The sequence below is a fragment of the Zonotrichia albicollis genome, chromosome 1 (assembly GCF_047830755.1).
Source record: "Zonotrichia albicollis isolate bZonAlb1 chromosome 1, bZonAlb1.hap1, whole genome shotgun sequence".
Taxonomy (NCBI): Eukaryota; Metazoa; Chordata; class Aves; order Passeriformes; family Passerellidae; genus Zonotrichia; species Zonotrichia albicollis.
In genome coordinates, this window is record NC_133819.1 from 156548178 (window position 1) to 156556773 (window position 8596).

At 43.9% G+C, this 8596-nt stretch overlaps 1 long non-coding RNA gene across 1 annotated transcript; it reads left to right on the forward strand.

Moving 5' to 3' along the window:
* Nucleotides 1–261: 261 nt before the first annotated feature.
* On the forward strand, nucleotides 262–6627 carry LOC141731988 (uncharacterized). The gene is made up of 6 exons (XR_012583897.1): nucleotides 262–508; nucleotides 657–2854; nucleotides 4448–4512; nucleotides 5131–5194; nucleotides 5893–5966; nucleotides 6084–6627. It is a non-coding gene; the product is annotated as an uncharacterized LOC141731988 (long non-coding RNA).
* Nucleotides 6628–8596: the final 1969 nt, after the last annotated feature.

Consider the following 8596-nt stretch of genomic DNA (forward strand, 5'->3'; position numbering starts at 1 on the left):
GTACCTCTATTGTGTGTACCTGTGCTGGCTTATACTGTATGTACTTATACTGTATGTACCTATGTTGGTTTATACTATATGTACTTACATTGGATGTACCTATATTGGTTTATATTGTGTGTACCTGTGTTGGTTTATACTGTATGTAAGTGTGTCACCTTATATTGTGTGTACTTACGCTCTGTTTACACTTGCACTGTTTACCTCAGCCTATATTGTGTGTACTTATATTGTACCACTTACCATCAGAGCTGCCCTGCCCTGGCACGTAGTCACAGTTAGGTAGAACAGTTATAGAAATTTTACTCTTCATCTGTCTTTTGTGGGATTTTGGGTAGAAAGTTTATGGGTCCAGAGTGGGGACAAGTCCTAGCTGTCAGATAGCCACTCGTTGACCCTTCCTGTTGTCTCACAGGTCCCCGAGGCTGCTGATTTCCCCAGGATCTGCCATTTACTTCAAGGAGCAGCAGCCAGAAGATGTGTCACAGCACGTTCTTCAGCGTCTCAGGTAAGGGCCGCAGTGAGCGTGTAAGTGGCAAGAGTGTGTCAGTGTGTGTGAGAGCACGTGGCTGTGTCCGTCTGTGTCTGCTCGTCTCTGCATGGGTGGGCACATGCTGACTGGATTTAACCTTGTGTATATGACTTTTGCTTTTCAGGTTTTGCAACTCATTTTTAAAGTTAGAATAAAAAATCCTCAGCCGGGTTATATTGTATGTACTGACATGGAATGTACCCATGTTGGCTTAAAACCCAGTAAAACAGACGGAGATGGGTAAGGAAAAACCTAGGAAAAAAACCCAACAAGATGGGCAAGAAAAAAACCCAGAAAAGAACCCGAAGACGGGCAAGAAAAAACCCAGAAAAAAACCCCGAAGATGGGCATGAAGAAACCCAGAAAAAACCCCCAAGATGGGCAAGAAAAAACCCAGAGAAAACCCAGAAAAACAATTCCAAGAAGGGCAAGAAAAGACCCGGAAAACACCCAGAAAAAATCGCAACCAAAGTATAAATACATAAATGTCTTTCAAATATATAGAGAATTGTTAAATTATTTAAAATACAAAATAACATAAATCAATATCTGCATATAAGATCCATAATACCAGTAATACTGTATATATCTTATTATAGTGCATTATAGGAAATAGATATAAATAAATTTATATCAATTTTATGTTTATCATATCTATCATTTGTTATATATTACACCATATTGATATAAGTTTTTTAAAGCAGTTTAACATAAAGGGGGGTTTTGTTTTTTATTTGGCAAAAGCAGGGGTTTTAGTACAAAAATGATAAATACAAATAATATAAAGGTAGAAATCTAAGTATAGAAACAGATCATAAAGAGCAAAAGGCTAATATAAAATTAAAAATCTAAGATAAAATAAGTTGTAGCAGTAGATATGGTACATAATTTAAAAAATAATTTATTTCTATTATTTGAATAGGACACATATTATATATCGTGATTAATATAATGCTTAAATATAAACTATAAATATAAATGTGAATATAGTCATGCAAGCTATAAATATAAAAATATTTCAATATAGTTTAAAAGAATAGAGCTTTTTTGTATTTGTTTAGTTAGTATGGGATTTTTATTTTAAATAATTAAAATTACATTTCTATCATGCTTTTAACATAGAAATATACAATAAATATAGAAAGATTTTTTAAAAACCACAAAATATAAATAAATAGAAACAGTAGGAATACACAGAATATATTTTATAAATTACATGCTACATCAATGTCCACTATAAATATGCATGTGAATATAAATACGAAAAATAGGACTATCAAATTGATTTTAATAGGATTTTAAACCAAGGTGGTTTGTTTGGTTCTGGTCGGATAAGAGGCAGGTTTTTGGCATTTATTTCAGAGCAGTTTTTGTCTGGGGTTGCCCCTGTTCTTTTTTGCCGCCTTCGCTGCCCGCAACCCCGAGGCGCGCTGCGCCCCCGTCTGGGGCGGGCGGCAGTGCTGCCGCCTTGTGGGCAGAGCGCGGTACTGCAGCCGTGCGCCGGCAGGCAGGCGAGAGGCCGCCATGTTGGGAGTGGCGTGTCGCGGGTGTCTCGGACTTTTCATTGACCTTCTCGAGATGGCGGGGAAGTGGAGGACCCCGGTGGGTGTAAGTGAACTGCCTGCATGGAATACCGACGTCATGGTGGCCCTGACGGATTTTTCTGTGGCGTTTGAAGCGTATCCGATACATGCTGTGGGCTCAGCGGCGCTGCGAGCGGGCGTATTTCTGCGGGTTTGTGACAGGCATCTGGATAAACCTTCCCTCTGTGCGCCGGGGTCCTCTCATGGCCGCTCTCCCGCCCTCAGCGAGCCGAGGATGGCCGAAAAATCCCGACTTGAGCCGAAGAGCCGAGTGTTGCCGATAACAGCCGACTTGAGCCGAAGAGCCGAGTGTTGCCGACAACAGCCGACTTGAGCCGAAGAGCCGAGTGTAGCCGAAAACAGCCGAGTTTGCCCAAAGAGCCGATGGTAGCCGAAAACAGCCGAGTTTGCCCGAAGAGCCGATGGCAGCCGAAAACAGCCGAGTTTACCCGAAGAGCGAGTGTAGCCGAAAACAGCCGAGTTTACACCAAGAGCCGATGATAGCCGACTGGAACCGATAGCCGAGTGGAGCCGACACTGGCCGCATTTAGAGAATGTGCTGAATATGACCGAGTTTAGCCGCACCGTGCCGAGTTGGGCCGAAGAGCCGAACTGAAACAAGTTAGACCAAGAGCCGAACCAAGCCGAATTGAGCCGAGTTTCTTTAAACAGAACCGAAGGACGCCGCAGCGCTCTCCCTGCAGGTCTCCGGGGCACATGGCAGGGGGCGCTGTATAAAGTAAGTATAAAATATCAACTCTCCATAAGAAGGAATAAAAGCTCTATGTCACGTGCAGCAGTAGAAAATTTCAGGCTCCCAGGGAATAAATAGTTTTCTTTAAATCATTTTCGTTTTGGAGGTTTTTTTTACTCCCAGGTAGCCTGAAACTTTCTACTGCTGCTTTTTTACTCTAAAGCTAGAAAGGAAAACCAAGATCAGAAATAGAAAAAAGGGAAGGGAAGGGAAGGAAAGGAATCAGGACCACAAGAGGGAAGGGAAGGGGTGAAAAGCAGAGTGAAAAAAGAAAAAAGGCTGGAGCGAAAAAGAGAGGGCATTCGGGAGGAGCGTTGCTGCCTCAGGTCCTTCCCCGCCCAGGGGCGAAGGACCCGTTTGATGCCCGGGAGGGACTGCAGCTCCCGGTGGCGGAGGACGGAGCGGTGGCTGTCAGCCCGAGACTACAACTCCCGGCATGCCCTGCTACCGGCGAGGCGTGTGACGCAACGGCTGACGCGGCACATGAGTGGCTGGCGTGCCAGGCGGCCGCGCGGGGCCGTGCGCGGGCAGCTCCCGGCCCCTGTCCCGCGCGGGACGGCGCCGCGGCGGCGACGCCGGAGGGGCGAAGCCTCCGTCTGGCCGCCCGCACGGAGCTGAGCAGCGCGGAAGGAGCGTCGGCCCGGTTCTTCGGCCTTACTCAGCGGTAGCGATGGCGGAGGGCGAGGCGGTGCTTTGCTGCCGCGGGCCGGGAGCTGCAGGAGCCGCCCCGGGCGAGCGGCGCCGGGCGCTCCCGCGGTCCCGGTGGGGCGGCTGCCCTCAGGCTGGCGGAGGCGCAGCAGCCCCCGAGCTGCAGCCGTCTCCCTCGGGCTGCTGCTGGTGCTGCGGGCGGAGGCGGCTCCGCCGCGTGTTGGGCGTTGCGAGCAGAGAGCGCTGCGATATCGCCGGAATGACTGGGCTGCTGCCTGCCCTAATGCTCGAGGCTCTTTCTGGCATGCAAACGGATGGAGCGGCGCTGAGCGGTAAACCCAGAGATGGCCGGGAGAATGCCCAGCGCAGGGAGCAGGCGGGCTGTATCCTTCCGATGGCACAGGTGCGATCTGCAAACTCATCCCCTTCTGCCCCTGCCCTCCCGAGCCCCAGGGAAAGTGCTTTCCAGCATTGTCGGGCTTCTGAAAGACAAAACTTGTGATTTGACACTAGCATCCAGAAAAGGTTTCTGTCTAGATTAGCAAATGCCTAAATTGTTCTTGGTTACATCCCATGGCCGGTTTTAGGCAGTGACTTTATACTGCTTTTAGGATTTTCTTGTACCAAGGTGAGAAAATAGGCAGGTCTGATAGTGGTTTCACTTTTTTATTACTTCACGTTCCATGAGATTCTTTTATCCAAGCACTTGTTTTTAAATTGTACTGTAGGCGTTTATGGTTCACTTTTTTTTTTCTTTGCAGCACCCGTGACTTTTTTTTTTCTCTAAATCGGGAGTAAATATAGCTGAGTAAAATGACCTTGGTTTTCTTCTTTCTTTTTCAACTGAGTTGTTTTTATTAAAAATCCTATTTGAATATGTAGAAAAAGTGGGTATGTCCTGTAATATATCCTAGCTTTTCTTGTTTACAGGGTACTCAGAAAATATGTCTCCCTTAGAGTCCCACAGAAACGTTCTCAGTGCGATCTCTGTCAAGGTATGCATTTACAAATAAGTGATCCCTTTAGGTATTTGACTGTGTACCTTTTCCTGTAATTCAGAGCTTGCGTTCCGTGGCTTTTATGATAAACCTATAAAACATGTAAAAATGGTTTTGCACGTCTTAATCGTTGCAGGCAGCACTAAGTGGATTTAGAGCCTGTTCTTGACCAGACAAAGGGAAAAAGTGTGACTTTGATGCTGAACTTGTCATTTTTCATTGGACTTGTCTTTAATTATTCAGGAATAGAGAGAACTAGAAAAAGAGAGAAATAGAATTGGTTATTGAGCACTCCTCAAATGCTCACCGTGATTCAGTGCAGAGCCGAAGTGAAGGGTGATGGAACAGAGCTCTGTGCTTTAGAAGGAAATAAATTTAAACCTGACCTCCACACAGTGTCTCACTAACTTCTGTTGTTTTAAAATACCAAATACGTTTAGGAAGTGTTGGAAGTTAGTATTTTGGGAAAGAAATGGCAGTTCCACAGAACATTGCATTTAACAGAGGCTCTCGGAACGATTCATGTTGTAACTGCTGTCACTGCAATCGGTTGGTGGTTCAGCCTTGAAATGTGCACTTGCCCTTCTATAAAGCACTGTTTTGTTTGCCTTTCAGTGCTATGAGTCTTGATAAATTGGAGAAGAGCCCAAGAGAAATTTTTCCTCCCTTGATATAAAAGGTAGGAAGTGACTTTTTTTGGTTTGGTTCTTTTTCTTTATTATTTTCTGGAAATAAAAGTAATTAAGTATAGGTACGACTGGTTTGTTTCTTCCAGTAGCAGGTGATAATAATAGTAGTAGTAATAGTAAAAATAATAATAGAAATAATAATAATAGTAACGTAATAGTACTTAAACTGTCTTTATCCATTGAACTGGCCATTTCAAATCAAAACTTGTAAACACAAATCAAACCATCATCCTTGTAGAATCTTTCACAGCAGTGGGCTAAAGATCCTGGTTTTGTTGACCAGGATTTATCGGTTCTGGAAGAACAAGAGGGAAGTACAAGCCTAACTACTTCTAGCTCACAGACCCGTCCAGTGAATACAGCTTTGTATTTTGATGGGCTTGTGATGACTTTGAAATCGATTGCTCATTACAGTAAAAAAAAAATAATGTTTTTTTGAACGTGACAGCAGAAATAACTTTCAGTACCAACTTAATAATAATAGATCGCCAATTTAAGTTAAAAATTCATGCTATACAATCAAAATTTAAAGGTAAAATATTATGTATTAGGTGATGGTATAAAGTGTATGTTCTAATGTGTAGGATGTATGCAAAGATACATACATACCTGAAAGTCCTTAGAGGAAACAAATTTTTATGTCTGCTGTTTGACTGTTTATCATACAATATTTGGTTTTATTTCCCAGGGATCGGTGAATTTTAACTTTGGAGTCCTATGCTAAGGATGCTCGGCTTACAGATGATGAAATGTTCAGTAATGGTGAGTTTTTCACTTTCTCTTTAATTGCAATGCTGATCTGAATAAGAAAAAAACAAAAGCAAGAGGAAAAAAAAGGATGGTTTATTATTTTTTACGCTGTTATGTTTCTTTCCTCAGTATTTGCTGCAGCTCTGCTTACCCAAACTTTGGGTTCCTTCTGTCCCACTGGGAGTCGCCCGATTTGGTTGCATCTGGTGAAATTCACCCTGAGACCTTGGAGAACTACCTCAAACTACGTGAGAGCCATTTGCAGTTCTCTCCAGACACCTGGAGAATGGGTGATGCTTCTGAGGATCTGGCAAGTGTACTTCTATCAAAACTCAGTCTGTGAAATTTCTGGGGAAAACCCTTCTGTGTACCGAAGGGTTCAAACTCTGGTGAGGATCCAGTTATCAGGTGCTCATCTGGATGGTTCCAGCTCTTAAAGCGAACACTTGTACTCTTGCCCTGTAGTTTATATCAATTGTATTTTTGTTATTTTGCAAGATTTTATGGCTTTGCAAAATATTGTGCATTTGACTCTTTGGAACCTGTCAGATCGTTCTTTGGTGCAGCACCACCTCATGGGACACTTGGCTGCTGTCCTGAAGGGGTTGGTCATAAATCCTGGAGGGTTTATAAGTCTTCTGTCCCCAGGGAGGTATCGTGCTTTGTTTGCTTTTGTTCTGTTTGTTAGGCGCTGCTTCTCACTGGAAGTATGAATTTCAAACTACCCTGTTCTTTTTTTAACTGTTTTCCTGATTCTCTCCCTACGGCAGGGAAAGACTCTCGTATCCTTGTCGTCAGGCTCGGTGCTGTCCAAAAAGATACAGAGACTAAAACAATCATAAGAAGCAAAATATGACTGCAGGGAAAACAAGCTGGAGAGAACAAAAGGTGATATTGTTATCCTTACCCTCTGTTAGAAACATCCACTGTGCTTTGATGCTGGTAGCTGCCAGGGGCTTGTTAGCTCTTTGTAGGCAGGTGTGGGTGTTCACTTGTAGGTTTTTTCTCTGGACAAGTCAATTCAATCTTTGCTAAGCTTATATTTGCAGATTACTCTCTAGCACAGTCCAGCATGACATTTTTGAATGTTGTAAAAATACCATGTTACTTGGAAATTGCTAATGATGAGAAGCCTTAGGGAAAAAATAAGATTTCAGGGTTGGAAGATGTGAGAAGAATTTTGTGGGGATGTGAGACTGAAATAAAGTGCACTTGAAGCTGGACTGGCACGCTGGCAGATCCCCTATTAAAGAGTAGTGCTTAAATTAGCCTGGGGGTTGCCCATTGTTTCTGTAGAAATCAATGTTTCCTGGTCTTCAGAAGTAAGCTGCTTTGAAAAGCTGGAAGGTGCAGTATACTGACAATCAGTGTGCTTTGGATTAAAAGCAGATTGCAGAAGGGTGATAGGCTTTTGTCTTTCCTAGACGTCGATGTAATTCTATCGAGGAGTTTTTAATTCTGTGTTGCCATGTCATCCCTCAGAGCCCTGTCGTACTAATCGTCATACAGATGCAAAACAAAAAATCAGACCCTGTCCCAGCCACTTGGAGCCCAGAACACGATTTCCTCGGGCTGCCATTTGTGTGCCATCGGTACTCACCACGGAAGCGAGCCGGGGATGTTGCAGCTGTTGGGAACAAACCGCTTCTCGTCACACAGAAATGGAATTCGGACGACGCCTCGGCCAGCCCCTCTCTGCCGTCGTCTCCTGAATCTGCAGCAGAGCAGTTCCAGTCCGTCCGGGTACGTGTAATCCAGCTCCTGACGATCTGAGCACACGGAGCAGCGCTCAGCTGCCGTGGAGGCTCAGGGAAGGCAGAGTGTGCATTGTCATCTTCCTGAACCTACAGACCAATCAAAGTGAGAAGCCACAGGGTGGAAATCACTCGCATATATGCTAAATAAAACTTGCAGATTTATTTAAGAATTGTTTCTGCTTGTTCTTTTTTGTGCTTCTGTGCTTAGAAAACATCCCTATAAAATCAGTTCAGTTCATCAGTTGAACCTTTGTTTGCAGACCCTCACTGAGCAGAATTTCTTGCAGACTCAGTGCACGCTGCACTGGAGTGTGAGGAGCTCAGTGCACTGCCGGGAGTGTGAGGAGCTCATGTGTGCTACTTTTTGCTTTAGGATGCTCTAAGGTATTTATTCCTTTTGGGATACATGATGAGAATTTCCAAGAGAGGTAGTTATAAGGTATGACATCGGGAAAAAAGCCTGTGTGGTTGGAATGTTATTGCTGTCAAAAGTTAATTTTTCCTTCTTTCTTAGCCAGTAGTTAGCTTTTTGCTTTATTTTTGTGGCATCAGTATTTTATTGTTTAAAAAATTGCTTCAAAATAACTTCAGTGGTCGACCAGCAGTACCTAGTTCAGATTTGCCTATTTGCTTGTAGCTAAAATGTTCACACCTTGTTTATCCTTCTATTTAAGAAACTGCTGCCCAGCCAACTAATAACTGAATATCTATCTGTCTGGGACATGGGGACAGGATTTAGGTAATGTCTTTTTTCCAGAAAAAAGTTCCAGTGTAGTTTCTAAACAGAGGAAAAGAGCGTGAAAACTCGGGGCTCTGATGCCATTGGGGCACCCCAAGGTCCCCAGGAGAGGGAGCCCCACTGGGGTGCAGGAGCAGGTGTGTTCT